Genomic DNA, 20,020 nt, shown 5'->3' with positions numbered 1-20,020 from the left:
CATGACTGAGATAATGCAACCTTTGATTTTTGATGGTTCACTGTACACAAACTTTGTCTAAGGCACAAATTATTACAAATGTGGTATACAATTACTTTCAGGCTGTGTGTATAAGGTGTATATGAAGCATAAATTAATTTCATGTATGTACACAAACTTTGTTTTAGCCACAAAATTATTGAAAATATTGTATAAAATGACCTGCAGGCTGTGTGTATAAGGTGTATATAACACATAAATGCATTCTGTGTGTATATTTGGGTCCCATTCCCAAGATATCTCATTATGGTATGCAAATATTCCAAAATACGGAATAATCCGATATCCAAAATACCGCTGGTCCCAAGCATTTTGGATATCTGAGACTCAACCTCTATACGTTGTGCGACGATGCGATGCAATGTAGCGGTACATCTCATGCAAACTGTACGATCCAGCCTACGATGGCGTGATGTATCATTACATGCTGCATGCCTGCACTGCGTTGTTGTTTGCATCGGCCTATTGCCGTGCAGAACACCGGATGGCAGATGCGATGAACGTCCATCGGGAGCGTGCAGGATCGGGCGTACACACTATATGATGTAAACAATATATCATTCCGAATTTTTGTGCGATACATCATACAGTGTGTACCCAGTCTTTTATAGTTACTTCCTACATTGACTTTCAGTGTAGATAAAAATTGACTTCATCGTCTGCAAGGCTCCTTTAGTGCACAGTCCTTTAGTGAGCGTAACAATTTATTAGAATTTAATACCAACGTATCTGATATGTGAAGCTTCTTACATTCCATGTTATTTAATCATAAACTGATTTCTTTTTTTACTCAAATGCCTAGTTCATACCTAATATATTGTAGCTAATTGCCAATCTAGACAAACCATACTATATACACGTTATTAAAGGTCTGGAATTGTGTGTAAATGCAATTGGAGGAGGAAATTCCAGGTGGACAGTCTTAGTTAGGTTATGGTAAACCTCATGACGCCTGCAACCATAGACCGCCTTTGGGTTTTTTCAGTGTGTAATAAACCCATCTCTAGCTAATTGTGTTGTTAAGAAAATGACTAGGTATCTGATAGCCAGATCAATGTAAGCTAGGAATTACTATGCTCCAATGTCCTTGGGAATTCAGTCATTGGGAAGGTATAGTATCTGTCAATATGGAAAAAAAATCAATGTAACATCAAGCATAGTATTGAATGACACAGGAAGAACCTTATTGCAAACCAAAGTGACGGAAAACCAAATATTAGGTAAGAAATCAAGGGAGGAATGACGTTTTTTGTGTGTTTTATTTTAAAGCCTTCTCATGTCTGAAATGGCAGATAGTTGTCAAACATGTAATATGTATAGTGTTAAAACAAAGTAAGTTTGGGAAATTACAATTCTTATTAACTCATTGTAGAAGATGATAAGTGTAGGGAGCTAGTAGTAATTCAGATAATTCTTATCTGCCCTTTAAGTAGTTCTTCTGAATCTAAAGGGAAAGTTTTAACTACAATATACAAATATTTAACACCTTCAATGATACCCTTCCTCTAATTGAATGCTGTGGGAGCAGGGTTTGGTGATGCATTTGCTGGAGACATGGTGATGTCATTAAGCCCTGCCTGCTGTTTTGAAAGTTGGGTTAACTAAAAATGTCTCTTATATGTTTAATATTCCAGACTGCACTCACCAGGGGGTCGGTTTCATCTTATTACTCACGTCGATATCACATGACAGTATTGTCGATGTTTTGGACAAGGACAGATCTTCCCCAGGACATCACCTACACCATTGGCGCCCCTTGGATTGCATGATGTGATTAATTAACTGTTGGTCTCATGCTTCCGAGCCTCAGAACATACACTTTCATTCGTGCTCTTCATGGCCACGTTATTTACTCTTATGCTGCTTGTTCTGCAGATTATGTTGTCCCAATATAAGAAAGGGGTTGTCCCTCGATACTGTAAATAGTTTATGTTGCGGACAGGCCCTGGTGTTGAGTAGCGGCACTTCTTGTTTTTTGTTTCAGTGGAACGCAAACCATAAGTGAGCCGCGACTATAGAAGGGTGTTGGCCCTTAATATTGCCAACAGTTTGTCCTGTTGTCGGGTCCCGTCGCAGATTAGCAGGTACTTCCGGATTTGCTTTACACAATGGACTACAAACCCAACATAGATCCCACTCCGTGGTGGCCATGAGATTTAACATTCTAACACAGAAATGAATCCCTCTTTATATTTCATTATATCTGGACCAATTGTACATTTGTAAAGTGTACAATATAGAAGTTACAGTTACACAATGGTTGCTGCTATTTCCAAGTTGGAGAAAGGACCTCTGTGACGTAGACACCACGTGACCGCTGCAGGAGGCTGGACCGCTCCTGCGTTACCATCCACTAGGGCATAGAGGGGGAATATATATTTGTGGCGAGCGCAGCGAGCCACCGTGCCCGAAGCGTAGCGAGCCCGCGAGGGGACAGTTTTGGTCTCCCGTTACCATCCCCGCCCCTCCCCCTTTCAGACCTAGTCACGTGGGTGTGACGTCACAGGGCCATCAGCCCTGTATAGTCTAGACTTAAGCGTTACACAATAGAGCATGTGATGACATTGATGACATCAGTTCTGGTGGCGTCCCAGGTGGGTTCCTTGATTGATTGACACTGGTATATTAGGAGGTAAGTCACACTAGGGTGTAAGTTTCTCTTATCCTCCTCTTTGGGTGTGCCTAATGTCCTGAGGAAGGTCAGTCCTTAACTGAAGTGTTGACTAGACTGTGATTTCTGTAATAAACGCATCCTGATAAAGACCCTGGTGAGTGCACTCTATTTCTAACTGGGGATACACGAGATTTGCACCCCAGGCATTGAACTATGCTGTGTATGTGCCAACCTAACGTGGGGTAGGTCTTCTTCATACCCGTTCACAGCGCTGCTGCTCCATTTGGGAAACGACCTGTGCAGCACTCTGATGATCCAGCTGATGACCGCATGAACGCTTCTGTGTACCTCATAAGAGCTGCTGGAGGGGAGGATTGCACTCGGCTGAGTATAGTCAGCCACAGCCGTGGCACCTACTGTTGCTTTGGGTCCCGAGAGATCACCTTGTCTTCCTGTTATAATCCGGCACAGTGTGTCTGTCTGTACAGTTTCCAGTTAGGCAAAAAATAGCAATACATGGCTAATTAAATGAGCACATTAATGAGTTGTTTATGTTAATATATACTTAAATACAGAAGTTCTGTAATGTATTCATTCATAAAAGTTGTTACAGCCAATTAAGCGCTGGAGAACTGGCCTTTATTTTATACTGACATAGGAAGTTATGTTCGTCTCCCTGATAAAGTGCTGCAGGACCTGCTCTGTTTATTATATAGATAGGATGAATAATTGCATTGATTTGTTCCCTCTGGAATTTTACTTAATTATAATGGAGTTTTGTCTTTATCATGACTGCTGATTTGTAAAAAACTGCAATAATAGTGCTTTAAATATTAGCATCTGAAAACTAAGCTATAATGTAATACAAGTACAAAAAGCGATATAGAAATAATTAGCACTTAATGGCGTAAGTGGTATAACATGAAGATGTTAGGATGAGTTTAAATGAATTGTGAGAGCAGGTGAACGTCTGTGTTTGGGTGTGAGAAGCGTAAATAGCAGCTTGAAGTTAGCTACTCGTGTCCCCTCCAGCACTATAAGGGGGCAGCCAGCGATAAACCCGCTCTAAGCCGCAGCTACCCAGAACACTCACTTAGGCAGGAGAGGAGAAGTTTCATTTACCGATTCGCTGGCTTTGGTTAATAGAAGGGGGGATGTCCCCTTCCCCAATTAGTGTTGCAACTTGTACAGATCAATGTCGGGTTAAACTGAGCTGCCTACTCAAGTGGTGGGCGTTGCATTTATTAGAGAGGTGGTGGGAGCAGGGAGGGGGGCTCCTTCTCTTTCAACAGGCTGGATTCTTTCAGCTGAACTGCAGTGTGCAGGAATTCTTGTGTGAAAAACAACTGGCACAATGCTTAAGTCCTAACCTCCTCACCCCTGACGGCATGGGAAAGTGCACTGCTCAGCTGTAAGTTATAGAAAGGCCGCGCTAGTCATGAGAAATGTTGATAATATGCGAAGGAAAGATTTCCCTCCTAGGCACATGTCATATTGCTTGTCAGCCGCCTTAATTGGGGATATTAGACCTGCCTTGAAGGATGAAAGTCTGTATGCCACTGGTGTGTCAGAAGCCACTCGCAGGCCGGCCGGCGACGGAGCAGAAAATATATGAATGCATGTACACAATCCATAGTCAGTGAAAGCAACAGCTTTTTATTCTTTCCAGGTGCAATGAGGGTAAAAATATCTGTAGTCGGCGTTTCATAGACCCTACTATTTCATTGCTTTATAAATGCCGGCGGAGATTTATAGACACAATATTTTTCCTCACTTTTCTCGACCATTGAGTTCCGTAGTTATGCCATGATATTTTTGAGGTGCCTATTAACGACTTTCAACGATCCTTATGGTCATCCTTCATTTTCTCAGCTAGTTGTGTGTTAGTGAATAGGACTTATCTATATAGCAAAAAAGTGTCATGTAAGTGCTCTCGGAGGCAGGAGGAGACTTTACTGCAAACGTCATTAACCTCTAAGAAAAACACCATTGTTTAGGTTCTGTAAAGCACCATAAATCAAAGTAAAGATATACAAAGTGCAGTACATATATAGAGGTCTATATACTAATAATTGGTGTGACGATTATTATCACTCTATCTGAACTGCATATTTAATTGTAAATTAAAGTATCCCGCTATGTACTAAGCATATCACGCAGGGACAGCGGTTGTGAGAGTTTAAAGTCTGCGGTATGACCAGCTAATTTTAGCAAATCTGTTTGATTTGAACTCCACAGTGCAGAATATCATAGTGGGGTTGCTGTACGCCAATCACACCTGCCATATACACCTGGTGATGCGCACACATGAACCATATGTCACAAACAGGAGTGCACATGTAATGCCAAACTACAGAACTTTCTTTCTAGAAAGAGATGAGCGGTTCATTTTTGGTTTGGTTATGTTCAGATCTGAAAAACAAATCTTACTGGCTCTCACGTGTTTTGGATAGCCAATAGGATAAATCTGCACTTGCTCTAATTTGGCGAAAAGAACTGAGCAGAACCGAACCGCTCATCTCTAATAATAAGTGGTTCTGTAATGCGTTTTAGCCTGGTTTGGGTGCAGGCATTTCATTAGAAGGCAAGGTTAATTTTTGGCACTACTTGGTGGTTCTAAGTGAGCATCTTTATGCCATGTTGCAGCCATGATGGGAAAAGTGTCTGCCAGAATAACAGTGCCGCCACGCTTGTGCAAGCACCCAATGATTTGACGAGAATGCTACAAAGTTAGCGATATGTCATGGTCTCCTCAGTCATTTGTCCTGAACCCAACTGAGCATTCATGGGATATACTAGAATGACATCTGAGACCGCGTCTACCAGAATGACTTTCTAGTGAAAGAATGGTGATACATATATCCTGGACTATTGCCAGACTTTAATGCCACCCTGGCACAAACGCCTATTAAGTGACTTTATATTGGTTATTCCATTCTTTTTATTCTTTACGAGGGCTGATTGGAAAGTAATGAGACACTTTTCCAAGTTTAACACAAAATTCAATCACACATCTCTGACACAATCTCACAGACACGTCTTCCTCATCCGCCAGGACGAAACGTACAAAGATCTTCCACTCGCTGTGACCAAACAAAGAAGACTGCAGCAGTCCAATCGCAGGTTCAGACACAGTAAAACAGAGGCAGTCTCATTACTTTTCAATCAACCCTCGTACATATATGTACTATCTTTTAGGATATATTTAACACTCTCCTAGTCCTCTCCAAGTCCTAAAATCGGATAAATGCATACATTTTTTCATTTGTAATTTTTTAAAATAAAAAAAGATAAGTCAACATGTCATGAGTCAATAAGTCATGAGCCGCGTGTTCTGCTAATTAAGTGTACATCAATCTGATCACCTTAAAGTGCTCCCACCTTTATATGAAAACAGCCTTTGGCAGATCAGTCTGGAACATTCATGTTTTCCAAGGAGATAACACATCTGCAGTGATCTCGGAGAAGGAATTGGTGCTGCTGGTCATTCTGGGAGAGATTATAAGGATATTTCCAATCAATTTGAAGACCTCTATTCTACAGCGTGAAAGATTATTTACAAATGCAGGACTATAAGACAGCTGCCAATCCTCCATGAAGTGGGCATTCCAAAAAATTCAGCAGAGGTTCAGATTGCATGACACAGACAATGAAATTAAACACACATGATATACAGATTTGTCTTTGATCATCTAACCTCAGTACGCCATGCAGCATGATATGCCTGGAGTGAGTGTGCCGCCAGGTCCTGTGCAACTCTGCTGGTGTCGGGCGTCTCTTTTTTTTCTCCAAAAAAATCAGACTCTGCTGATTACTTTGATGTGACCCTTGTATATCTGTGTGACTGTAAACGAACATGATGTAGAAAAAAACTTTGGCCGTTGTATTGTACTTCGCCTGCAGACTGAGACTCAGTCGCGCACAGATATACAAGTGTCGCTTATCAAATTAATCGCCTCAATCTCCTGGTGCGTCCTAGTCTCAACGATTTGCGACTTTGATGGATTTTCTGCAAAAAAAATACGCCTGACACCAGAAGGGTCTGCCAGGCAGGGCCGCCTCTAGGGGTGTTTGACCAGTGCGGTCAAACAGGAGCGCCACCCATAGAGGGCGCTCCCCTCCCCAACATCCCGATTTCAGCGGGACAGTACTGTGGCCCGCGGGTGGTGAAATCGGGAGGATGGGGACCCCCACCGCTGCAGCGGCGCCGGACCCTCGGAGTGTGAATGGATGGCGCGCACGGGAGAGGGCTGGGGGAAGCCCAGCCAGAGACTGAGTACTGGGCTTTACCCCCAGCCTGACGTTATTTGGAGGCGTGCCATGCGGGCATGCCTCCAAATAACGCCATGTAGGGGCATTGCCTACGGTAATGAGGCCACGCCCTCAATTTCGGTCGCGTGTGGCGATAGCAGGGCGCAGTGTACCGGGCCGGCACAGGGTGCTCAGACCCTGGAGCCGGCTTTGCTGCCAGGACTAAGCGTGCCAAGTGGGGCTGTTTGGTGCGACTGCAGCAAAGATGAATGGAGACACATCTGTGTGTATTCAGACTTAATGAAGTGCATCACCATCAAGATACCGTAGTGATGATGAGACTCAGGTGCAAGAAATTGTTTTACCCATAGCAATCACTCAGACATTAGCTACATAGTCTAAACTACACTAGGAAAATTGCACATACGTAAAGGCAACTTAAAAAAAAAAAAACCTTTTTAGAAATGTCCAACACCAGTTTATACTAAAACTGCTCTGCTCTGTAAAGTATCTTTCTGCTTACAGGCAGAACATCTAGATCCATCATGCACGTCCCGCAGGACACATGCGACCCGTGACCTCATTATCTGCGGCCTGGGAGAGGGATAAGAAAAAAAGTTGTTAGAAGTGATAACATTGTATGATTATGTCTGTAAAAAAAAAAAAAAAAAAAAAAGTTGAGTGGTGAGTGACGCGTATTTGAGGGAAAATGGCGTTAAAGTTATATTTTATAATGATAAATCAACATGCTTAATTTGTAAAGAAACCATGGGTGTAATGAAAGAGCACAACGCTGGCAAATCCAAGGAGTGGACTGGAGAAATTGAGAGTATTTTCCAGGTATGACTTTTTTTGTTGTTACTTTATAACCTGGTAGAGGTAGTTTAAGAATTGTTGTCATTTCTTTGTATTTCTCATACAGTAAAACTAGCTACACACTCAGAATTTTTTGATGGGGATGAGAAACGGGGCAATTTTTCAGCAAATTGCCAGCCCTAATATCTGTGCTACACATTATTCAATTTTTTATTAGAAGCTACCGATTTTCCACCATACCACACTCATTTTGCATATATACGCCCACAAGGAGGATGACATAGTGACTGGAGAACAGGATATATCAAAAATGCAGACACACCGCACGATAGTGGGAAATTGAGGCCGAGGTTTCCTTTCTTGGCCGATCGATCGGATAATCGAAAGAATGCGTTTGTGGATGTTTTTTAACCCTTTTATTGGCGAGACGCTAAAACGATCATTCATACACACACTATGCAATAAATTAGGCCGATTACATGATTATTGGCAAATCAGCCCAATAATTGTATAGTTTTAGCTAGCTTTACTTGTTAAAAAAGTTAGTTTTGCTGGGGGTGAGAATTAAAGGTTGCGCACCTCGGATCTAGATTATGATTACACGATTCTTTTCCACAGCAGAACTGCTCCATATCACACAGTTTGGCCTCATACACACAAATGACTAAACATGTAATACGTGTTCTTAAAGCTTATTAACATGCTTTCTCACTGCTGGTTCAGCATTCACCTGGGCGCACATACAAAGGTTTACTTTGATTTCCTTTACTTTGCATCAATTTTACTATTGCCTGCAACATACAGAAATGTAAGTGTTCCGTAAAATACAGTGGACATTTATGGGAGCTCATTAACTACATCATACTCTATGCTGCAGGGTAGCTTTCTGATGTGCTGGTAAAGCACAGACACCACAACTAGGCTTTTAACTTACATTGTGTATATGCTCTAGTGTAGTGTGTGCTTGGTTTGGATGTAATTTATTGACCAGTTTTATTTATTTACCAGTTATTTATATAGCGCATACATATTCCGCCGCGCTTTACAGAGAGTATTTGGCCATTCACATCAATCCCTGCCCCAGTGGAGCTTACAATCGTAGGCTTCCTCTAAGTCCTCCAGTTTCCCCCCACAATCCAAAAAAATAAAACAACAATGGTAAGTTAATTGGCCTGACCAAATTATCCTGTGTGGGTTTCTGTGTGTAGGGAATATAGACTGGACGCTCCACTGGAGCAACAACTGAGGTGAAAGAATACATGTTTAGATTACTACAATTATATTTAAAAAAAAATGTGTCTGCCAAGTCCTGATGGTTATATTGATGGCTGCTTGATTGCAGAACTCCTACTGTGTGACCCCTGCCAAGGCTACCAGTGGCTCATAAACCACTAATTTATATTTCAACAAACAGACTCCAGGAAATACTGTAGATTGTCTCATTTAAATCCACTTGACAGTGTCATAGAGCATGGCTTTCCAAATACAAGATTTACAACAGCAGCTCCAGAATCTAAGAATCCCAAGGAGGCCTGGAAAATAGATCTCCAGAAATACACTGTGCATTATTATCATTTATATGGCGCCACAAGTGTTCCGCAGCACCTTACAAAGTACATAAATTGTGGACAAGCGACTTACAGAACAATACAATACAGGACATGGATAATATACATAACTACATTAGCGACCATAGCACCCAGATAAGCTACAGAGCATAAGCAACCAAGTGTTAGGTGCCCTAGTGGTGAGTAAGAAGTAGATGAAAAGTAGGGAGAAGCACAAGAGGGTAGAGGTGAGAGCTTACATGCATGAGAGGAATATCAGAGGATCATCTCTGGGGAAATGTTTTCTTACTTCCAAAAGTTGTATCCAGTAAAGGATTACTGACATTTTTTAGTGGATAGATTCCACAAATCTGTAAAGCTAGGTGCACACCTGGACGACCTGGCGATACGATGTATCAATATATCACTTTGTCGTACACACTGCACGATCTGCCGTACAACAGTGTGATATATCGTTAGATGTATGTCTAATGTAAGCTATACCGCATCGTACGTGGCATAGTCCCATCTGATGTGCAGCACATCCGATATGAGGATGCGGCCAATTCATTGTACGATAAATTGGGTGTTTTTTTAGGGTATACAATATGATGGTCATTATATTGTATAGTGTGTACCCAGCTTTAGGCAGATGCCTGCTCTGAGTAAAAAACAGGATTATATGGTGCTGAAATGGAAAAATTTTAAATTTGATAGAATTTACACCGCTGGTCTTTTTTATAGCTTGATCCAATCCGGTCTCCAGCATCCTAGTCAACATGAATCCAAACACTGATGTTCTTCATTCAAAAGACATTTGTTACCAGTAGAGCTTCCTCTTCAAGCACAATGTAAAGTCGGCAGCACAGAGAGTGTAATGGTTAGCACTACTGCCTAACTATGTGGAGTTTGTATATTCTCCCTGTGCTTGCGTGGCTTTCCTCTGGGTACTCCAACTTCAAAAATATACTGGTAGGTTAATTGGCTCCCAAAAAAAATCGCGCTATAGTGTTTGTGTGTGAGCATGTGATAAGGAATATAGACTATAAGGGTAAATTTACTAAGAATCTTGTTGGTCCCGATTTGTTTTCTCGGGTGATGATATCACTTTTTTGCAAATCGGGAATTTACTATCATTTAAGTTGGGTGATTTGTTCATCTTTTCTTGTTAAAATCGGGTGATCTAATGCCGCAAATTTGGCCGTTTTTCCCATTAGAAATGAATTCACCATAGGCTCAAATCAGATGTACTTTTCATTAATTTCTGACAAAATCGTGAATTTATCATTATTCGTTTTGCTAAATTCGTCCGTTTTACACTCAAATCGGAGACTCAATAGAAGTTTTAAATACACCACCTCCAGAGAGGCGAGTTGCAATCCAACATACACAAATCAGTGTGATTTGTGTATGTTTATGAATGGGAGTGTGTTGTAAGGGTTAATTAAAAAAAAAAACAATGACGTAGGGTCCCCCTTCAAAATCATAACCAGCCCCGGACTTGTCAGTCAGTCCTGGTTCCTAAATTTATAACAAAATTAGTAGGGTTCCACTTTAATTTAAGAACGAGCACCAGGCTGCAGGGCCAGTCCTGGTTTTAAATATAGGGGGGAAAAATCCGTAGGGTTCCCCCTATTTTAAAACAACCAGGGTGTAATGCTACAGCCCGGAGACCATATTAACCGGGTCTCCTGGGCCAAAGCATTCTCGCCCCAAGTCGGTTAGGCCAAACTGGGGATCTCAGGGGGAGGTGGGGACCCCCTAAAAAAGGGATCCCCCCTCTCCCAAACCAAAGGCTTGGTCTGAAGCTCGGGGCTCTTTCCTGCACCCCTGGAGCGGCGGGTACGGGGGTAATAAAGTGTAAAATAGTATTAAACTATTGTATTTTACAGTGGAACTACAGGTGCCAGCATGCCTGCCCTTTGGCACTTGTGGAACTACAAGTGCCAGCAGGCGGCCAGCACCCGTACCCCCACTGTAAAATAAATAGTTAAATAAAGACAGTACACACACTGTATTTAATAAAAATTTATTACATACATACCTTAATTACACATACTTACCTTCTACCAGATGTTTCTGTCCCCGGAGATTCCAAATGGAGAACCTGCAACAAAGATCTTATACTTCCCTGATCTTCGTGCTGGTCTCCGTAGGATCCCGGGGGGTCTTTGTAAAACAATAACACACTTACCCGAAACCAAATGGACTAGTATTGATATGTGTCTTGTCACACATACCAATACTACACGAATGCCATCTGCCTGGACGTCACAGGGTTTCCCACCTCCCGCCAGCCAATCAGAGACCACCACATTTAGCGGCCTCTCATTGGCTGGGGTACACGTGGGTTCCAGACAGGTAAGTAGGTGTGATTGAGGTATGTATGTAATAAACTTTTATTAAATACGGTGTGTGTGTGTACTGTATTTAACTATTTTACAGTGGGGGTGCGGCTGCTGGCACTTGTGCCGAAGGGCAGGCATGCTGGCACATATAGTTCCACTGTAAAATACAATAGTTTAATAATATTTTACACTTACCTCCGTACCCACCGCTCCAGGGATTCGGGGAAGAGCCCGGGCTTGGACCAAGCCTGGGGTTTGGGACAGGGGAACCCCCTCCCCTGAGATTCCCTCGGCTTGGGGTGAGAATGCTTTGGCCCTGGAGACCCGGTAATAGGGTCTCCAGGCTGTGGCATTACACCCCGGTCGTTTTGGGTCCGGTGCTGGTATATTTAAAATCGGCACTGACCCTGCAGCCAGGTGCTGGTTCTTAAATTACAGTGGAACCCTACTCGTTTTGTTCCCCATAATTTTAGGAACCGGGACTGGTTAGCCTTTTGGGTGGGGACCCCACATTTTTTTCTTAAAATATAAAAAAAAAAAAAATAAACTAGCAGTTTGCACATATTTCACTGATATGTGCAGCCTGCTTGTTCGGGAGAGAAATTCGGGCGGTGAAATCAGGACTTCAAAATGGATAGGATCGACCGAATACACCATCAATCAAAACGATCCTGTCAAAACCGGGAGCTTGGTAAATTCCCGATTTTTAAAGTGAAAAAAAGGCCATTTTTCATGAATCCTATCCGAGTTGAAAAACGGGACAAATCGGGACCAACACGAATCTTCGTAAATTTGCCCCTAAGTTCACTGGGCAGGGACTGATATGAATGGCCAAATATTCTCTGTAAAGTGCTGCGGAATATGTGTGCGCTATATAAGTAACTGGTAATAAATTAAAGCCTAAAACAAAATAGGCTTCATACAGATTTGGATGTATACATGTTTTTAATGTAAAATATGCATTTCCGCACTGCAAATGTACACAAAAAAACCCTTGAGCATCAGTCCATATGCAGATTCTGTACACTTAGGACTCCTTACAGAGAGGCCGAATTTGGGAAGGAAGGGGTGTGCAAGCATATGCCTATTACTCTAAGGGCAGGTTCATGTAAATGTGATTGGTGTAGACCTGGAAACATATGCACATGTGCCAGTAAGGAGGAGTATTTCTTGTGGGTGCTTTACCCCTGGAGCAAAATATGCTTTGGTGGTGATGATGATCAGCACCCGTAACTGACTGACTGCATGTGGACTGCTCCCACTGTATATAAATCATTATTGTGGCTGTATATTATATGATGTTGCATCCAAATATTCCCATTATGTAATTGATTGAGACTATGGCAGTTAGGAACATTCCTTCTTGATTTCATAAGTAAGACAATGATAAAACGTAAAAATAAAATGATACTGACTCTTGCCCTGATGGATGTACAGACATCATAAACACTTTTAGACTGATACTGCTTTTATACCTATATTCCGGGTCTGACCCGGAGTTGGGAACAGGGTTCCAAAACTGATCAGACCTGGTATTTAGCCGGCACCGACCCAGGAAATTCCCGAGTCGGCGCCGCTCACACTGGAGCCAGGTCTGCAGTGACCCGGCTCTTCTGGCGTGGAAGTGGACGCTTGGAGATGACGCCATCTCCAAGCGCCACAGAAGCCGGCCAATCGGCCCGGATGTGGCGCGCTTCAGGTCGTCATAACCCGGATCGCGCCATTTACACTGCAGGGTTTCATGGGTTATTCCCGTGTTAAACCCTGCAAGTTACCTGTGTTGGATTGCCGGGTCACTCGCCATGGAAATACAACCCTGTCCCCTTTTACACCAAGGAGCAACCTGGGTTAACCCTTCAATAACCCAGGTTTTAGCTCTGGTGTAAAAGGGGTATGAGAGAGTTCCTTTCGGTCAGTTGAGGTTTATTCCAAGGGGCAAAAATAAAGCATTCTTTTGATACCAATTATGAATCTATGACCTTAAGGGGTACATTTACTTAGGGTTAGGGTGAAGATTACTTGATAAAGTATAGCTACAGGCTGATTGGTTGCTATGGGCAACTTCTACATTTCTGTACAGAAGGTTTGATGCATCTCCCCCCTAGAACCTAAAAAATGTTCCACTATGTTGCCCCCTCAATTTCATCATCATTAACTGTGATTGCTTTGTTTGAGTGACTTTCCATTTCCAACATATTAGGATATTTTTTTTAATTAACATTTATATAGCCCACACATAATCCCCAGTGCTTTGCTGAGAATATTTCACATCAGTCCCTGCCCCAGTGGAGTTTATAATCTATTTTCCCTATCACATGGACACACACAATCTAAACACCAGTTTTTTTTGTTTTTTTTTATTATTATTATAAGCCAATTAACCTACCAGTAGGGGTCTTCAACCTTTGGTCCTCCAGCTACTGTGGAACTACACATCCCGGCATGCCCTGCCACCGTTGTGATATAACAGCATGCTAAAACTGGCAGGGCATCCTGGGATCTGTAGTTCCACAGCAGCTGGAGGGACAAAGGTTGAAGACCCATGCTTGGAGTGTTGGAGGAAACCTATGCAACACAGGTAGAACATACAAACTACACACAGATAGTGCCTCAGTGGGTAGTTTAACTTATGACCTCAGGGCTGTGAGGTAGTAATGTTAACCATTACACCAGCCATGCTGGTACCATAAATTCTTATCTTTTGACCCCTGCCTTAGGCAGGCCCGGCAATAGCCACGCCGGGCCCTGGTAAAAGTGGGTGTGGCTGAATTGCGGAAGGCATGGTCACGCCCCCTTAGGTTAAAAAATAATTAAAGTTTGGCAGTGCCGCTGCTTGCTGGGGAGGGGAAGGGGCGCAGTATGCCCCTTCAGCCTGGCGCATAACCAGTGGGGGGCGTGATCAGCTTGATCGCTCCCCCTACAGGAATAGGAGATTGCGTGGCTGCTTCTTAGCAGCCGTGAGCAGTCTCCCAGTTCAGCCCGGCACAAAGCAGCGTGTGCTGGGCTGCTATGATGTAAGAGGGGGGGGAGGAGCGGTGCCAGGCCCCTCCAGTAAGCCCGGGCCTGGGTAATTAGTACCCCACCCCCCCCCTCTCGGCACCCCTGGCCTTAGGGTGGGGGTCTTCAACCTTGGCCCTCCAGCTGCTGTGGAACTACACGTCCCAGCATGCACTGCCACCTTTTTGATATAACAGCACGCTAAAAATATGGCAGTGCATGCTGGGATGTGTAGTTCCACAGCAGCGGGATGGCCAAGGTTGAAGGTTCCATGCCTTAGGGGATGGAAGTAGCTCACCTTGTTTAAAAGCAAAAACAACAGAGGCAAACAGTTCAGTATATTTATCTGTATGTGCGATCTGCACATAGGTGATGGGTAAAGTTTCTCATAACACTAAGGGATAGAAAATGATGTGTGCAATTACTTTCACTCCTCATCCACGTCTGATAGCCTCTCAGACAAGCTTTAAAATATTTCTTGTGTTCCTCAGGTTTCTGTCAGGCGTGCTGTACAGTAAAGATTTGGATTTAAGAATGTTTCCTGAGAAAAGATGTCTCGTATTCGTCATACAGCCCTGACAAGGAACCACTGAGACTGGAGGCAAAGCATTATCTCTCACAGAAATAATACAAATCTGTTTCATTCAAGTATAGTATGACCAGCATGAAAGACCAGCACTGAGCAAACTTCATGGCCCCTGACGCCACAGCGCACACTCTACAGACTGTTTATCTTTATTAGGTAATTAGAGAAGTCTGCATTACTCGGAAGGGTTCTCCTTTGATTCATCACATTTCAGCCCTTGGGCATAGGTGTAGACAATTATCAGCACAAGTGCTTGGACAAGGTCCGGGGTGATTCTGGATTTGTGGTATTCGTCATGAAATTCTACCTCTTGCTACTGTATTGTTTAGTAGGTATTGACAACTTGTCTTTGTTCTTGATTTTCCCAGCTTTAGCAATGACATCTTTATGTACCAATAATGTTAGGCACTAGGGACATCTGGCCCTTTGTCTAGTTCTGTGTAATAAACAGCACACTCTGATGTTAGAACGTGCAGATTATACATTTATAATAAGTAATAATATGGGCAGGCAAAATATACCAGTTAAGTCGCACATCCACTAGGCGACTAGGGAAAGACACTAAACTATTAGTCGTTCATTGTAGGCACCCCCCCTCATCCCCAAACATGGCCAATCTGTCGTTATCTGCAGATAGACCGGCATGTTCGGACGAGGATTGTTGTCGGAAACGACTAGCGGGAGTGTGCATCACTGGTCGTTTCCAACATTATAGTGCACGATTTGTGCACAATTATTGAGCGATTACATGATTACGATGTCGTAATCGTGCAATCGCTCATTAATATCGCTTAGTGGATGTGCCCCATTAGTTCAAGCATTCAGTGGTTACTACTATTCTGATCAAAACTTCATTCTGATGCAAACTCTCTCAAATTACTGCCCCATCTCTCAGCTCACTTACCCCTTCAAGCTGCTTTAGAGAATTGTCGCCTGCAGCCACCTCACTTTCTTTCCTCCCGCAACCTATTGGACCCACTTCAGTCCAGCTGATCTTCCTAACACTCCGCAGAGACTGCACTGACTAGGGTTGGTCAATAAATAAAACTAAAGGCCAATACTCACTTTTAATTCTAGATCTCTCTGCAACGTTTGACACTGTTGATCATCTCTTCTCATAGAAGCACTACACTCTCTACAGGCCTTCAGGACACTGGCCCTCATTCAGAGGCGCTCGCAAGAAGCGAGCGCTCGTTCTGAATGAGGGCGGCCTCCTGGTCGCTAGCTGAACTGTGGGTTACCACCCACAGCTTAGCGACCGACCAGGTTGATGGTCACGATGGTGAACACCATCGCGACCATCGGGGCTTGCGACGAGACCCTAAGTTTGGGTCTTGGCAACCGCAAGCCCCAGGGAGCTTCCTGCTCTGATCTAGCAGGAAGCTTCCCACTGACATCACTGCTGATGTCAGTGCGGCCGCCAACAAAACGGTAGGCCTTCGTTTTTGAAACCACCCCCCGCCCCGCCTACAAAATGAGCCGGCCCTTTTGTAGTGAGCTCCGGAGCGAGAGAGTTTCTCTCTCGCTCCGGGGCTTGCGCACGCGCAGTGCGGCCGCTGCGTGTGTGCAGGACCGAAACATCGACCCGGTTGTGAGCACAGCGCTTGCAACCGGGTCTGAATGAGGTCCACTGTCCTATACTGGTTCTCATTCTACTTACCAAATTGCTCTCTGTCTTTGCTTCTCTGGATCCACCTACTCTCCACTTACTCTACCACAAAGCTCAGTCCTAGGTCCTCTACCTATATCACTTCTTTTGGAAACCTAATAAGCTCTTTTGGGTTTCAATATAATCTGTATGCAGATGATACTCAGATTTATTTATCAGCTCCAGGGGGTAAATATAGTCCGCTGCAAGTTTTGCAAGCTTTTGCTTCTAGTTGCGTTTAAGCCCGAAATGTAAATATTTGTTTTTAATATCCTGCAGGTCTTTCTTTCGAGTGTCATCCATCTGCAGGACCCTTGCGCAACAGAATGTTTTCCTAACATCTTCAAGCATTCCCTTAAAGCTCACCTCTTCAGACAAGCTTATGACATTTCTGAACCACTCACATATCCTACCCAATTCCATCCATTCTACCCAGTCCACGCAAAGCTTAGATATGTTCTCTCTTTTTTCCACTCACACATCCCACTGACCCCAAACCCCAATGATCCAGTCATACAGCAATGTTGCACCACCAATATCCTTTTACCTTTGCAATCTGGCTTGACCATTTGAAACATGTAGCACTTATCCTCATGTATTATAGTCCTATTTCCCTATAGAGTGTAAGCTTGGGAACAGGGACCTCTTACATCTTTCTCTGTCTGTTAATAACCTGTATGGCCTTATTACTGTTTTGTTCTCAATTGTAAAGTGCAACAGAATATGCTGGCAGTATATAAATAAATGTTAATAATAATAATGTTTCTATTACAAAATGTTCACAGGAAGTATTTTGATTTCTTTTAATGTCTAGTACAGAACTTTTAATCATACGTTCAATAAGGCACACAGGGTCCATTGCTAACATTAATTCCTTTCATTCTTTCCTTTCATATTTCACCTGTTTGCACACTGATGAAAGGTGATGCCGGGTGTTCATTGACAGTGTACTCACACACCTTGATATTTCATGGACGTCTGCAGGAAGTATGCCATTATCTCAAGAACAATAAACAAATACTACACGCTTTTCTAATTCCTTCCCAGCAGGATTGGGTGTTGTAGAGGTAGCAGCTGGTATCACATACATTCACATCCCCTGCAATCATATACATTACTCTGTGAGGCTTGCCACTGACTATCTCTCTGCTGATCCTGGTAGGATTTCAATAGATAATAACTTGTTGGTGGTCCAAGCACAATACAAGCCCTCACTCTCATTTCCACTTTCTCTTGTATGTTATGTAGATCTATGGTTCTGCAGCCCTTTTTCTAAATGCCCACCATGTGGATTTTTTCTTTTATCCACATACCTACACTAGGGTTGGCAATCGACTATCAATGGTTCAGCAGCCTTCGATGGTCAGAGACCATTGGTGAGAGTTTTCACCATCGATTGTGCAATATTGACAGCTGAGCCTAATGGAGAAGCAAATATGCATTTTGAGCATTGGCGGGCGCCTACCTTGCATGTGCAAAACAATGAATCGCTGGTTCACCATTGATTGTTTCTGTCCGATGGTTCAAAACCATTGACGGTGGACCCTTCAATGGCCACCACTAACTTCCACTCCAATGTACCCATTGCCACTTGCTTCCTGTGGATTTACGTAAGACCAGGATAAGACAACTTCTCATCCTAGATGAATATGTGGAGACTAAATGCTACTCCCGTGCTTGGCCAGGTACACAAAACCGTGATGCCAATACTGAGCTCATGAACTATACGCATTTGTAAGATCGGGAATACTCATATGCATAGATAGGGTTTTCTCATATGGAGACATGAAAACATAATTGGGGCTTATCGTAGGAGGTATTGGCAGCCAGTGTAATGTACTGCCACAACATTAGCCACCAGCCCTCTAAAGGGACCTATAGAATGGGCATTCGGTCTTCACCTGTAGCAGCCCTTCTTTCCATATAGAGCGCCATGTGCTCATATTGTAGGACTTACGTATGCTGTAGTATCTTATCTAGAGCAGTAATGGACAAGAGGTGGTCAGTCGAGCCTTCAACTGCAGCCCCTGGTCATCTGCCCCACCATGACTTATTCTTTGCTTTTTACAAAACAATATGTCTGAATAGGAGCAGCAGCCACTGGCTTTACGGGTCTCATGACCTGCTCAGTACACTACAAGGATGAAGGCCTCACAGTACACTGGAGAAGGAGTGAGTGTAACTTATTCTGCACTACATGCTCTCCCTCATTACTCTGCTGGGAAGGTTTTAGACTTTTAGTGATTTTGAGGCATGGATGGAGTGCCAGTGAGTGGGGGCATGTGGAGAGGTCTGAGTGCATATCTCCCATATGTCCTGATTCACAGACCTTCAAAAGGGTTGGAGCTTACACAAAAGTGGACGGGGGAAATATTGACACAATTTTGCCTTTACAAATGTTGGGAGGTGTGAGTGTCAAATGTGATGGTCTGAATAGCATGTGAGGAGGACTGACTGGGAAGTGAGGGCATGTGAAGGGGTCTGAGTGTCTCTGGGGGAGGTATGAGGAAGCCTAAGTGATATTTGGAGAAGTGTAGAAGACACGGGGAGATCTGAGTGTTGTTTGGTGGAGTTTTGAAACATATATAGGATATGAGAGCTTGTGGGGGCATTTTTATGGTAAATGGGTATCTTAATACATATGGTATTTTGGAGCAACTGAGGGCCATAAGAAGGCATTTTGGGGATGCTGGAGTTTTGGTGCTGTTTATTTTTTTTCATTATTGATTTTAAAATGTAATGTACATATGTGCCCATCACTGATCCAGAGATTGGTCCATACAAGGATATATATGAAAGTAAAAATCTAAGCAGTGTCCCATGTTGTGTGACGAGGTATATTAGCAGTGATGACAACAACAAATATACAGCCCTGCGAGGAATGATTAGATAACTTTTCAAAATCGGGACAGGCAAGTAGCCGCATAGTGAGGTCATAAACAGAGGTCCGGGCAGATGGCGAACTGGAATAACAGAAATCCGAATCCCGACAAGGGACTTAAGATAGGCATAGGAATACTGACGCCTATCTTAGTCCCGATGCCGGAACGCCAAAGGATGCCAGACTGAATGAGGTAAGTCCAGGGCGCCCTTAGCATTAGCCATGGGAAGGGAGGGGGTAGGTTCTTTTTGGGGGGGAGGTTAGCGTTAGGCACCCCTAGGGGGGAGGGTTAG

Source organism: Taudactylus pleione, unplaced genomic scaffold, assembly GCF_031769625.1.
Source record: "Taudactylus pleione unplaced genomic scaffold, aTauple2 ptg000114l, whole genome shotgun sequence".
Taxonomy (NCBI): Eukaryota; Metazoa; Chordata; class Amphibia; order Anura; family Myobatrachidae; genus Taudactylus; species Taudactylus pleione.
This window is presented reverse-complemented; position numbering follows the sequence as displayed.